Genomic DNA, 13,313 nt, shown 5'->3' on the forward strand with positions numbered 1-13,313 from the left:
TTAAATGTATACACAATAATAATAATTACATGGTTTATATTATAAAGTGTTTACCATTAGTTTCACTATCTTGTGACATTTCTTCATGTGGGAAATGCTCCTCTAGCCATTCCAGAGTACTAGACATTTCTGTGAGAGAAAAAAAAAAAGATAATATATTTTTCTATCTAATACAGAAAGTTTATAAATATATGAATACAATTAAGTACACTAATTAATTCAGGTAAGATATGTCCTATGTACTCAGTGGGTCTGCTCTTGTTCTCAGTTCTGTTGTTTTTGTGAGGTAATTATGTTGGAAGCCAATTTATCGTCTTGTGGTATATTGCATTTTAGAACATAGTGCATTTAATTGAATGGTTAGTGTGTTGTATATATGGGTTACATTTCTTATGTATCAGTACATATAATGTGTTTGTGTGCTCTTTTTTGAATATGTTAAATGTTCCTATGTTATGATATAACAATCAAACATACCCCCTCAGAGTTTTTAGGTAGTGGTACTGTTCTTCAAACATGTTCGCGAACATTAAATGAGTTTGCGGACATCAGGTACAGTAGAAGAGATTCAGTCAGTTCCATATGACATGTATATAAAGTCAAAGTCATTATTGTTAAGTTGCACTACTAAAAACCTATGAAATTCAGTGAAAAAACTTTGTTAAAGGGACGTTATGGTGAAGTTGCGCTACTAAAAACCTATGAAATTCAGTGAAAAAACTTTGTTAAAGGGACGTTATGGTTAAGTTGTGCTACTAAAAACCTATGAAATTCAGTGAAAAAACGGTGTCAAAGGGATGTTATGGTTCCTAGTAAAACCGAAAAACCCTTGAAATTCGCCAGTTATGGTAAGCTAAGTAACCATGACTCGCGCCACCAATGTGCACTGCTAAGACCACCCCCCACCCCCGGCTCATGCCCCGTGTCCCCTCGTGTTACCCCCCACCCCCCGCTCATGCCCCGTGTCTCCCTTCTTTCACCCCACCCCCGCTCATGCCCCGTGTCTCCCATCTTCCCCCCTCCACCCCCCGCTCATGCCCGTGTCTCGCTTCTTCCCCTCGCTCATGCCCCATGTCTCCCTTCTTTCCCCCACCCCCCGCTCATGCCCCGCGTCTCCCTTCTTTCCCCCCCACCCCCGCTCATGCCCGTGTCTCCCTTCTTCTCCCCCACCCCCCACTCATGCCCCGTGTCTACCTCTTTCCACCCCCCACCTCCTGCTCATGCCCCGTGTCTCCCTTCTTTCCACCCCCCACCCCCTGCTCATGCCCCATGTCTCCCTTCTTCCCCCACCCCCCGCTCATGCCCCGTGTCTCCCTTCTTCCCCCCCACTCCCCACACATGCCCCGTGTCTCCCTTCCTCCCCCCACCCCCCGCTCATGCCCCATGTCTCCCTTGTGTTACCCCATCCCCTGCTCATGCCCCATGTCTCCCTTCTTCCCCCACCCCCTGCTCATGCCCCGTGTCTCCCTTCTTTCCCCCAACCCCCACACATGCCCCTTGTCTCCATTCTTCCCCCAATCCCTGCTCATGCCCCATGTCTCCTGTCTTCCCCCCATCCCCCGCCCCCCGCTCATGCCCGTGTCTCTCTTCTGTCCCCCCCACCCCCTGCTCATGCCCCGTGTCTTCCTCCTCCCCCCCACCCCCGGCTCATGCCCTGTGTCTCCCTTCTTCCCCCCACCCCCGCTCATGCCTCATGTCTCCCTTCTTCCCCCCCACCCCCGCTCATGCCCCGTGTCTCCCTCGTGTTACCCCCACCCCCGCTCATGCCCTGTGTCTTGCTTCTTTCCACCCCCAACCCCCCGCTCATGCCCCGTGTCCACTCGTGTTACCCCCCACCCCCCGCTCATGCCCCGTGTCTCCCTTCTTTCCCCCCACCCCCCGCTCATGCCCCGTGTCTCCCATCTTTGCCCCCCTACCCCTCGCTCATGCCCCGTGTCTCCCTTGTTCTCCCCCAACCCCGCTCATGCCTCGTGACTTCCTTCTTCCCCCCACCCCCGCTCATGCCCCATGTCTCCCTTCTCCCCCCCACCCCCCGCTCATGCCCCGTGTCTCCCTTCTTCCCCCCCACCCCCCGCTCATGCCCGTGTCTGCCCACTTCCCCCACCCCCTGCTCATGCCCCATGTCTCCCTCGTGTTACCCCCCATCCCCCGCTCATGCCCCGTGTCTCCCTCGTGTTACCCCCCACCCCCAGCTCATGCCCTGTGTCTCTCTCCTGGTCTTCCCAACCCCCCGCCGATGCCCTGTTGTGTTCTCTTTATACACCCCGCCTTCCCTTTCCCTGGTGTCTATCTTGGTAAAAGATTTTCCTTCCTACACCGGTTTGGGAAGAAAAATCTTTTATTTACCACCCCGGGTTCCCACTTTGAGAACCTAGGATGCTTGTGGTCTTCCTCCATTGAAAAGGACGTTATCGTTACGTTGCACTAATAAAAAACTATGAAAATCAGTAAAAAAAACATGTGTTAAAGTGACTTTATGGTTAAGTTGCACTAATAAAAACCTATGAAATTCAGTCAAAAAACTTTGTTAAAGGGACGTTATGGTTAAGTTGCGCTACTAAAAACCTATGAACTTCAGTAAAAAAGCTTTGTTAAAGGGACGTTATGGTTAAGTTGCGCTACTAAAAACCTATGAAATTCAGTAAAAAACTTTGTTAAAGGGATGTTTTGGTTAAGTTTAGCTACTAAAAACCTATGAAATTCAGTGAAAAAACTTGGTTAAAGGGACGTTATGATTAAGTTGCGCTACTAAAAAACCTATGAAATTCAGTGAAAAAAAACTTTGTTAAAGGGACGTTATGGTTCCAAGTAAAACTGAAAAACCCTTGAAATTCGCCAGTTATCGTAAGCTAGGTAACCATAACTCGCGCCACCACTGTGGACTGCTAAGACTAACACCCAGGACATCAAAGATGACATCTACAATGTCAAGGGGGTCACATTGAAGCTCTCAGACTATAGGACAGATACATAGAGAGGTAGAGCTAAGGAGAGTGAGTGTGGGAGAGAGAACGGGGACTATATTGGCTTATGATACTCTAGGTAAGGAATATTTAAAAGTGCTAACATGTTTTAATAGTCTATATTTAATGTGTAAATTTGCCATGTATTTTATAAGACTCTTTGGGCCTGATTTACAAAAATGTTTTAACATGGGAAAGTCCCATTGAAAAATTGTTTGCAAATCAGGACCTTTAAATTCAGAAATATTATGTGAATGTATTACCTTGTTTTAATATTTTATAGTTATTGTAATCAAGGTGTGTGAGTACATGTTCCTATAACTTTGCAAATATATTCAACATATATATTTCTCTAGGCATTTCGCTGCTCACAGCCCCATGCACACACATTTCCTTAACGTGAGAACCCTCTTCCCTCTCTGCGCTTCCGCTTTTAAAATTACGGGAGGCACAGACTAGTATTCATTGAGATGTAGTTTTATGAAGATTAAACATTGTCTCCAGAAAGAATGTCAAAACAATTTTATTCTCACATCCAATTATTGAGGCTATCCACACTATAATTGAATCCTAGTTAAAAGCACTTTAATTTTATGGTGAGTGTTGTGAAAAAATGAAATGATCACCAATCCAATATCCATTTTGCAGTTAGTGATTAAAGCATGCGATAAGAAGTATTATGTGTTATCATTAGTATGACATCAAAACGTTTTTTTAACAGTGTGCAAAGCAGCCATTGGTGCTAACTGGTGCTATGTGTGCCATTACCAATCTCCCCCCTTCTCCCTCTTTGATAAGGGCATTTAAAAAATACTACAATAAGTAATAATTTGTTTGATTAATTCTAGGTTTTCATAATGTGTGTTGCTCTATAAGACAATTATAACATTCTCAGTATGACTTCAATATACGCAGAGATTGATGATTAGAAATGAACATTGTAAAAGGTTCAATATAGATAGTTTGCCATGTCAGTACAGTTGAATATGTCTTTCTTTTTTCACTAGAAGATACAACTGTCACTGATGTTCTCATTTTACTTTTAACCATACAATAAACATATTAATCACCTCACCTTCAAAATAAATGTGCTGTTCCCTGTTCTTGCTGCTGTCAGCAACAGCTGGGTTGTCATTTAAAAAGCAAGGAGCAAACAACATGTTAGGGCAGGAGGGTGGAGACATCACAGCACAGCAGGACTACAGAAACCACCTCTCCCCCAAAATCAACCGCTATAAGAACTGACACTTTGTATCACTGCGGCAAGTGGCTCTTTGCCAGCACATCTCCCTAAATAACAGGGTGAAAGAATTATGCACCAGCACAATTTAAATTCAATGCATTGTTTGCAATTGGGAAAATCCTTTTTCAAATTTAGATGGCCTCATTTAACACTTCAAGTTATGCGATCATCATATGGGTTGCGCCAGAAAGGCCTGCCAAGATGGCCGCAAGCCTGTGAGCTCCCAACCAGCCCCAGAAAATTGGTGAAAATCCGGTCACATCCAGCCTGCCATTACTACTTCACGCACTTGGATAAGCTAGCTGAGCTAACTGGGAACACCTAGGCGAAACCTTGAGTGATTTTGGTGCCCGAGGGAAGGTAAACAGACAGCGTACCCACGAGTGCAGAGTGCACAGATAGGAGATCCGCCCTCCCTGAGGAACAGTGGTGAAAGGGGCCCCTAGGGGACCCTGACATCTATGGAAACAAGGCGAGTCACCACACACGATAGATGCGCCAGACACGAGGTTGTATTCCCAAAGCTAGGGTTTATTGCAAAGCAAGTCTCAGTTGGCCAACTCGGTCTCATGCCCTGCGACATGTATCTCTAGACCTCGAGGGATGCAAGAGAGTGAATTACATACATCAGTTACATATATACAAAATGCATATCAAACAATCAGCTATGACATCCTTAACACCCCCCTTTTATTGGGTTTCTTTGAACTTGGTGTGATGATGGACATCTACGACAACTATGACACCTTCAAACATCTATTCTAGTAACAATTTGCAATTTGTGAGTGCGAAGGCATCTTTCAGTTGTTGAATAGAACACAGCGCTTCTGTTCTTGTAAGCAAGCTTCATACGGGGGTGGGAAGAGTTGCATTCCGGACCTTGCTATCTATTAGGTGCTATTTGTGTCCTGGGAGCCGACACGCTCTAGCGGGCTCAGCAAAGGGGGGCCATAAGAAAAGCATAATTCAAGCCTTTAGCGGTATTATTCTAACATATTCTACCATATAACGAAACTGGCTGGCAGCTGTGAAATGATTAAATGCCCTGCAGCTCTGCTTCAAGGCTACATTTGGGAGGGAGCCAGGCATTCTTCCTGGCGCTGCCTACGTTTGTGTTTCAACAAACTCTTGTTATCCTCTCGGCCCAGCGGCCTTGTCCTTTTCACATACAGACAACAATGTTCTACAGTTGAGCAGTGTAAGCGGAAAATATACTGCGAAGCAATAGGAACAGAAAGCAATGAGCAATGGTTAGAAAACAAAATGGCGATTGTTGTTACATCAAAATGGCCGTTCATTGGCAAACTCGAAAACCTATATTCTGTCATATCGTGCATGAGACGGTTGGCCCACGGCCACCAAAATACGTTTGCGGTCACAAAGTATAGGTATCAATTTTTCTAGACTGACAGTGCAGGCCATGCACAAGGTCGACGGGATAGCCCCCCAGAGAGAAGAGATGCCCAGAGACCTAAGGAGGGACCCAAGATCATAAGACCCTGCCGAGGGCGTAGAGAACAGCTGAGCCGCCAACACCCCAACAGTGTGAAGGACCTTTGACGGCGCAGCACCCCTGGAGGAGCAGCCCAATACAGTGTGACATGCATGCTCACCCAGCAACCCAGAACAGTGCACAGACTGTAAAGAGTCGATTGACGGCCAGACCAACCTGACCCATGGTGAGAAAAGTAGCCGGGACCATGGGCTAGAGGAATGAATCCAATGCAGCCACTGCTGAGTACCCACTGCCTGCTCTTCCTCTCCCACCTGCAATAACTACTCGGATCGGGGGACAGCTCCAATGGATCACTACTGCATGACCCGGGAGCTGGGAGAGCTCCATCCTCCTCTGTTGGTCACAGCGGGAAGCAATCTCCAGATCTCCACCCCATTTAGACCTGAGGTGCGATCCAAGCCACAGACTCTGGCAGCAGACAAAAGGGCTGTCCGGACTACCATCAACACGACGCAATGAGCCCGGAGAGTAACACACAAGGGGCTTGCAGCCACAATGGCATTGAGGAAGGACGTCCAACACTGTACCCGACCCATGGTATGGAGAACAGCTAGGACCGCGGGCTGGGGAGTCATAGACCATAGCCAAGCGCTGGCTTAATATTCTGTTCCTCCTGCCTGCGGGAGCTGCAGGGAGAAGTGGTTGGCCTAATTGACCTGCAACTAAAGATACAGGAACTGACAAGCTTAGCACCCCGGTGGTCCATGCCCCTAAACTGGTGCAAGTTGGAGGCAATCTCTGGCTCTCCTCCCCTCAAGACCTGAGGTGCGAAACAGCCACAAATTCTCGCAACAGAAAAAGGGGCCGTTTGGGTTGCCATCAACCTGACACGACGAGCCCAGAGAGTAACACACAAGGGGCTCACAGCAGCACCGGCATTGAGGAAGGACGTCCAACCTGTGCCCTACCCAAGGTAAGGAGAAAAGCTGGGACCGCGGGCCGGGGAGTCATAGACCATAGCCAAGCGCCAGCTGAATCCTCTGTCCCTCCAGCCTGCGGGAGCTGCCAGGGACGGGGTTGGCCCTGGTTCACCTGCGACCAAAAGATACGTTGACTGACAAGCTCAGCTCCCCGGCAGCCTGGGACAAGAGGAACCACAGGCGCTCCAGGGAAGGGCAATATCCCCCAACCAGCTGCTCCAGTCACATACCAGCACAGCCCACACCACATAAAGTGACAACCCAAATTAAACGTAGTGCAATATCAAGCCACATCAGGGCAGGCAAGGCAACAGGGGAACTCCCTGTAAGCGCTATAACACATGGAAGGGGAAGATTCTCTGCATACCACAAGCAGAAACTTTGCTGAAAAGTGGGGGCACTGATACCCGGAAAGGTGGGTGAAGCTAAAAAAGAATTAAATAGCCATCAGTGACCTGTAAGTGGCACACCGCGTTTACCAGTGTCATCAAGTCAAAATCCCAAATATCCAACAAGCATCAAACAAAACTAGATTTTGAAGATCCGGCCACATCCAAGCAACTACCCACAGGTGAGTATCCCCTGACGGATGACACCGGGTCCCTTGCGATGGATCAGAGTGACATTAAGAACATGCATGGGAAAGTACAAGCAAGCATGCAGTCCCTGGATGGGAAATTGGACACAATAACTTGGTCAACCACATGCAAGTTCGCCTGGACAAACACAAGGACCGCTTGGACGAGGTGCAAGGCAGGGTGTCCACAGTAGCGGATGAGTCCCACACTAGCATGAGAGACATGGCCCTGGTCAAGACAGCCCTCAGTCAGTGAACTCACAGAGAAGCAGGATGATCTGGAATCCTGCAGGAATAATCAGAGGATCATCAGGGTGCCCGAAACCAGAGACCAAGCAACATGGAGTCAGTGGTTGAAAATCTGCTGACAGGGACCTTCTGTCGTGAGGGCTTCTCGGAAGTATTCATCATGGAGAGGGCCCACTGCATCCCAAGTGGCCGACGCCCTCTGCCGGGAGCACTAGCGAGACCCATAATAGCTCTCTTAATAAACTATCTGGACATTTAGAATATTGTTTTGCTTTATCTTGGCCACGTGGGGAGACCTAGTGCTCACACCCCTAGACCCTTGCAAAATCAGTTATCAGTCTCAGGTAGGCAAAGAATTACACATATGTTTTTAGTGATGATAATATAAATGGCTCGTTATAGGCCGTTTATTCACTCACAACATACATGAAGAATAAAAGAAAAAACATAGTCAGTTATACATAAACATAGAAAAAGTGCATCGCCTTTAGGATAGTTGTAGAAGATACCTTCATCTCGGCCACCACAACACTGCTTAGTTCCACAACAAGTAGGCAAAGGGATCACTCATAATAACAGGGTCTGGAGTGGAGCGCCCTCCCTCTCAGCGAGACAGCATCACCCGAGGTCCAAATTCTAGCTGCTTTCCAAGAGGAAAATTTCTTCTCTTTATGTTCCCCGTCCCTCATGGGTTCCAAGACTGCCCTCACTGAAGAGCAGATAATAAGCATGAGGAGCAAAGAGTGGAATATTCCAGCTAGAAGTGGAAAAGACCCATCTTCTCTCATTGCTTTCGTTCCCTGTACCCATCATCACTGCACCTGCAGAGCGCTCCGACTCCCTTTCTGGCGTGTCCTTCAGCGGACAATACAACTATTCTCAACAGTTATATTAATATGTGACTTTGCCTCTGTTTCAAAAATACATGTTTACTTGCTAAGCCCATGAAAACGTAAGCTTGCATTGCTGTTTCATTGCGGTAAATGGAAGTTAATGTTCAAGATGGCCGTGCATCAGCTGTATGTTTTCTGGTTCATTTCGCACATGCGCCACGGAGGGTTAGAGAATTGGGTTCAATGACACATCATGATGCAACAATCCGATTCTTCCCGGACTTCTCAGATAAGGTACAAGCATCAAGGAAAACCTTTGTCGAAGTCGAGAAATGGGAAATCAGGTATGCTGTGATGTTCCCAGCTAAACTAATGGTGGAACACAACAGCCAAGCACAGTTATTCCACACCCCAGAAGAAGCTAACAGGTTCTTATAGCTACTACCCAAGACACCACGACATGGGGAAAAGAACGAATGCGGCGGAGACCCACCGTAGGGAATGAAACAGTGGACACCAGATACATGAGGACATGCAACAAGCCCAGTAATTGGCAGACTGGGCACATACAGTTAATTGAAACTGCTTGGTTGGCTTGCTCTTCCAGCACCCACAATACGAAAGCATGTGTTTGTTGTGGAAGGGAGATGGGAGGGTGGTAACTGTCAGGTTGGGGTTGCTAGTGGGGTTGGGGGGGGTTGGGAATCTGTTGGGGACATTGGAAACTTGCAAGTGTTGCTACTGGTCATGAATTGAGAATGGTCGAGATGTCCAAAAACTTACTGACACGCAATGGCAGACTCACTAAAACACATGACATGGAATGTCAAAGGCCTGAACCGCCTGTCCAAATGCCATAAAGTTGTTTTATACATGCAGTGGCACCATGTGGATATAGCGTTTCTCCAAGAGACTCTCTTTACCCATGGTAAGGAGGCAGGGTTCGGGTAGAGATGCGGCTGTGATCGCTATTTTTCCTCTTACTTCTTGTACTCCCAAGTGGTGTGTATAATGCTGCGGAATATGGTGGGGTTTTCATTAATCAGCCAGAGCAAAGATCAAGAAGGGCAGGCATTAAAGGTGCAAGGGACAATACAGAGCCGGGTGTACACCACCGATCAATATTTATGGGTCAAACAAGGACTCGGTAGAAACCCTGGGGTGGATCACTAGGCAACTAGAAGTAGCCCCCCCAGAGAGATTATCTGGGCCGGGGATTTCAACGCAGTGATGGTTCCAGACCAGGAAAAATCGGGTGGGTTCCAACGACCTGTATCTAAGGTGACAAACAAGTTGCAAGACATGTGTTGGACATGGAGATTGAACGACATTTGGAGACTAAGGCACCCTGAGGGTACACATTCCAGTCCTCAGTGAAAAATTCGGCCTCTAGAATGGACTGTTTCCTGCTCTTCCAAACACTAACAGGTGGGTCAGCTGACATCACCACACTAGCAAGCACATTATCAGACTACGCACCAGTACGACTAAGCCTCACACTAACCAACAGAATAGCAGGAAGACCAAACTGGGTGTTTAAGAGTAAAAGCTTGACATATTGGGGGTTTAGGGATGGGCTGCCCACTGTCATTGGTAACTACTTTGAACTAAGCGGCAACTCGGTAGGTTCGCAGGCAACCCTATGGGAATGCTTCAAATGCGTAATCAGGGGAGAAAGTATCTCTGGAGAAGCAGGAATATTAAAACAATTAGGCGACAACTAGCAGAGTCTGAGGTTCAAATACAGCAGCTACAATCAGAAATAACAGGGCCGAACAAAGCCGAACACGCTGAGATTAAGAAATGACTCCAAGTGTTCAATGAGCTGGCTCAAAGAGAGGTGAAGTTCCTCCAGAGCAGGCCAGCAGCGCGCCTATATGAGGAAGGACAACACCTGGGTAGGACACTAGCGAGGTTGGTTAGATTGGAAACACAGAGAGATCAGGTCCTTTCCATCAGGGGAGGCAAAATAAAGAGACACCGACATTGTCAAAGAATTTTGCGACTTCTACAGTCGACTATACTCCTCTCAGGTGCAAGTATTGCAACAGGAAATGGGGGAATATCTCGACCAAGTGGAATCATACTGGTGTTCAGACGAGGAGAGGGCATGGCAGGGCCATCCTCTGTCCCTGGAAGAGGTCCAATCAGCAATCAGGGTGCTACCATCTGGGAAGGCCCCAGGCCCATGGACTACACAGCCGAATTTTATAAATGTTATAGTGCTCAAACTGGCCCCACGCCGCCAAGAGGGTTAATGACAGAGTTTGGAGACTGGATGTCTACCGGACTCGAAGCAGGAAGCAGTGGTAGTTATTCTCTTAAAACCAGACAAAGAGCCTGATAACTGCTCATCATACTGCCCAATATCCTTAATAAACATTGGCATCCAGGCTGGCCCCATTGATGAACAAATGCATCAAGGCTGGCCAGAACAGCTTCCTCCCTGGAAGATCCACCTCCTATGGGCTTTGTAAAATGTTAGGGCTGATGTCGGCTGTACAGCAGGATGTTCCCGTAGTGACGGCACTCCTGGATGCCACAAAAGCATTAGACTCTGTGGAATGGCCCTTCCTATTTACGCTGGGAATATATATAGCTAGATTTGTAGTAGAACAATACAGGAGGAACTACTGCAGCGTACTAGAGAAAACCATGACTTCAGTGAATAGATGGATGGAAATGCCACTTAATCTATATGGAAGAATATTGCTGGTTAAGATGGTGCTGCTTCCACGTTATCTGTATGTGTTTCTCAATGTGCCGATCTCGCCCCCAGGGGGTACTCCCAGGAGTTACGATCTGAGATATCTTGGTTTATTTGGGAAGGAAAACAGGCACAGGTTTCCTGGGAGAAAATGGCAGTCCCCTTGGAAAAGGGTATACTACGAGGCAGCACAAGCAGGATTCCTGTTGTACCGGTTCAGGGGCCAGACGGATATAAGGCACATTGAGGTGGAAAGGGCGCTAGCTGCCCGTATTTGCTAGGGGTGATTATACTGACATCTACTGACTGATCTCCAAGGTCACCAAATATGATTGAAGTGACTTGCAAATCCTGGACTTGCATCAAACGTAAAGCAAAAGGGGACGTCATCTACTCCCCACATCTCCCAGTCATACACATACCAGGAGTGCCCCTGTCCTGCGAGAAGTGCCATGTTGACCTCATGGGGCACCTGAACATATCTGGATTCACAGACCTGTTCCCTGAAGGCCAATTCTTGTCGATGGAGGAGATAAAGCGTAGAGGGGAATTTACTTTGCTAGATGTGTTTATGTATTTCCCTTTGAGGAACTCCTCAAGGAAAATATTCCCCAGGTTTCCAGCCGAACCCAAATTGGCCCCCACACTGGCCCATATGCTCTCACAACAGCAGTAAAATGGTGTCCACACTGTATAACAAATGCATGGAGGCTAGATGTGGGACAGACAACACATCACAGGCCAAATGGGAACGATCACTAGGGGAAGCACTGATCGAAGAGACTTGGGGTTACTGCTGTGGAGAAACAAGAAATATGGCTCTTAACTCCAGATACAAGTTAACCCACTGTAAATACCTTGACCAATTTTACTACACCCCAGCATTGTTACATAAGTTCTTCCCTGAGAATTCTTATAGTTGTCTGCGATGTGCCACATCACCAGCAGACATTTTACATATGGCATGGGGGTCATGACAGTTAGACAGTTTTGGTCACAGTTTTTTGAAACACTGAGCGAAATAATGGGGGAGGACCTGGAGGAATCTCCCCTAATAGCACTACTGGGGTACACTAGATGTATTCCTAAGCACACTAGGAAGTTAGCTGGCCTATTATTACTACTAGCTAAAAGATGGATAGCTCTGGCGTGGGTAGGTACTCAGGCCCCCAGAGTAGATCAATGTTTTGATTAACAGATTAACTGTTTTGGTTTTCCTCCTTCTCCGTAGTGTCCATTTCTTCAGGTTACTGCCTTTGAAGAAACCGCAATACCTCCTCTGAGTCTAAAAATTCATAGTCTTGACTAGTTGGTCCAAGATGATTATTTTGGCATGGTCTATCATGCCATACCTCAGTTGTTCCGCTCTCAGTTGGGGCCACAGCTCTTCTGTACACTCATAGTTTCTTTCAAAAGGCAGCTGAGACATTGATCTGCACTTTTAAAAATTATGTGAGAGGTTTTCTTGACTACTTTTAGTGTCAACTGGGTGTGCTAATGCTGCAGGACACAAATTATAATTAATACTATGGTATTTATTGAGTGTGGTTCTAGCTTCAGAAAGCAAAAGAGCACTTTACAATCATAGGAGGAAGAGCACAGTGTGGGAAGCAGAGAAAAAGGGAGCTAACAACAGAGGTGGGCAGTGTGACGAATCATGGGTATTCTTCCCTTCTCCTGCAGGGGGAGCCATCCCCTTTTATGATAGGGAGGTGATTCCTCTCTGAAAGACCCTCCCTAGGAAAATAGGCATGTGGGACCTCAATGGGAGTGACTACCCTTTATGGGACAAGGACTCCCATTCTGAGGAGGAAATCCCTAGACCCAATATCATATCTGCATATATGGAACTGCCTGCGATGAAGATCAATCTGTCATCCTTATGTTTGGCTTCTGGCAATGTGGGATCATAACAGCCATACCAAGTAAAAGGAGTTTTCACTGGGATGAGTAGCTCTTGTGAGGAGAGAGAGTATGGTATGCAGGGGAAGCCGCCTGGTATTAAAGCAAATGCAAGGCCCACAAATATATGGCAAGAGCAAAATGAGCTCAGGAAGGAATCTCAAGAGACTATCAGGGAAGATAACTTAATGAAACCTATATTCTAAAGAGTGATATTTGTGTATCAATAACCACAGGAGATAAGATACATACTCAATGTTAATGTTAATGATTTCAATACCACGAACCAATGCCGCTAATGTGATCTCCAGGCACTCTGGCAGATCTGTAATGCAAGGAGGGAGGGTGGGTTGTTAGTTGGTTTCAGCGGGGAAAAGAGAAAAAGAGCTGTGATGTGCTGTTG

The sequence above is a fragment of the Ambystoma mexicanum genome, chromosome 3q, assembly GCF_040938575.1.
Source record: "Ambystoma mexicanum isolate Mex_15411 chromosome 3q, UKY_AmexF1_1, whole genome shotgun sequence".
Taxonomy (NCBI): Eukaryota; Metazoa; Chordata; class Amphibia; order Caudata; family Ambystomatidae; genus Ambystoma; species Ambystoma mexicanum.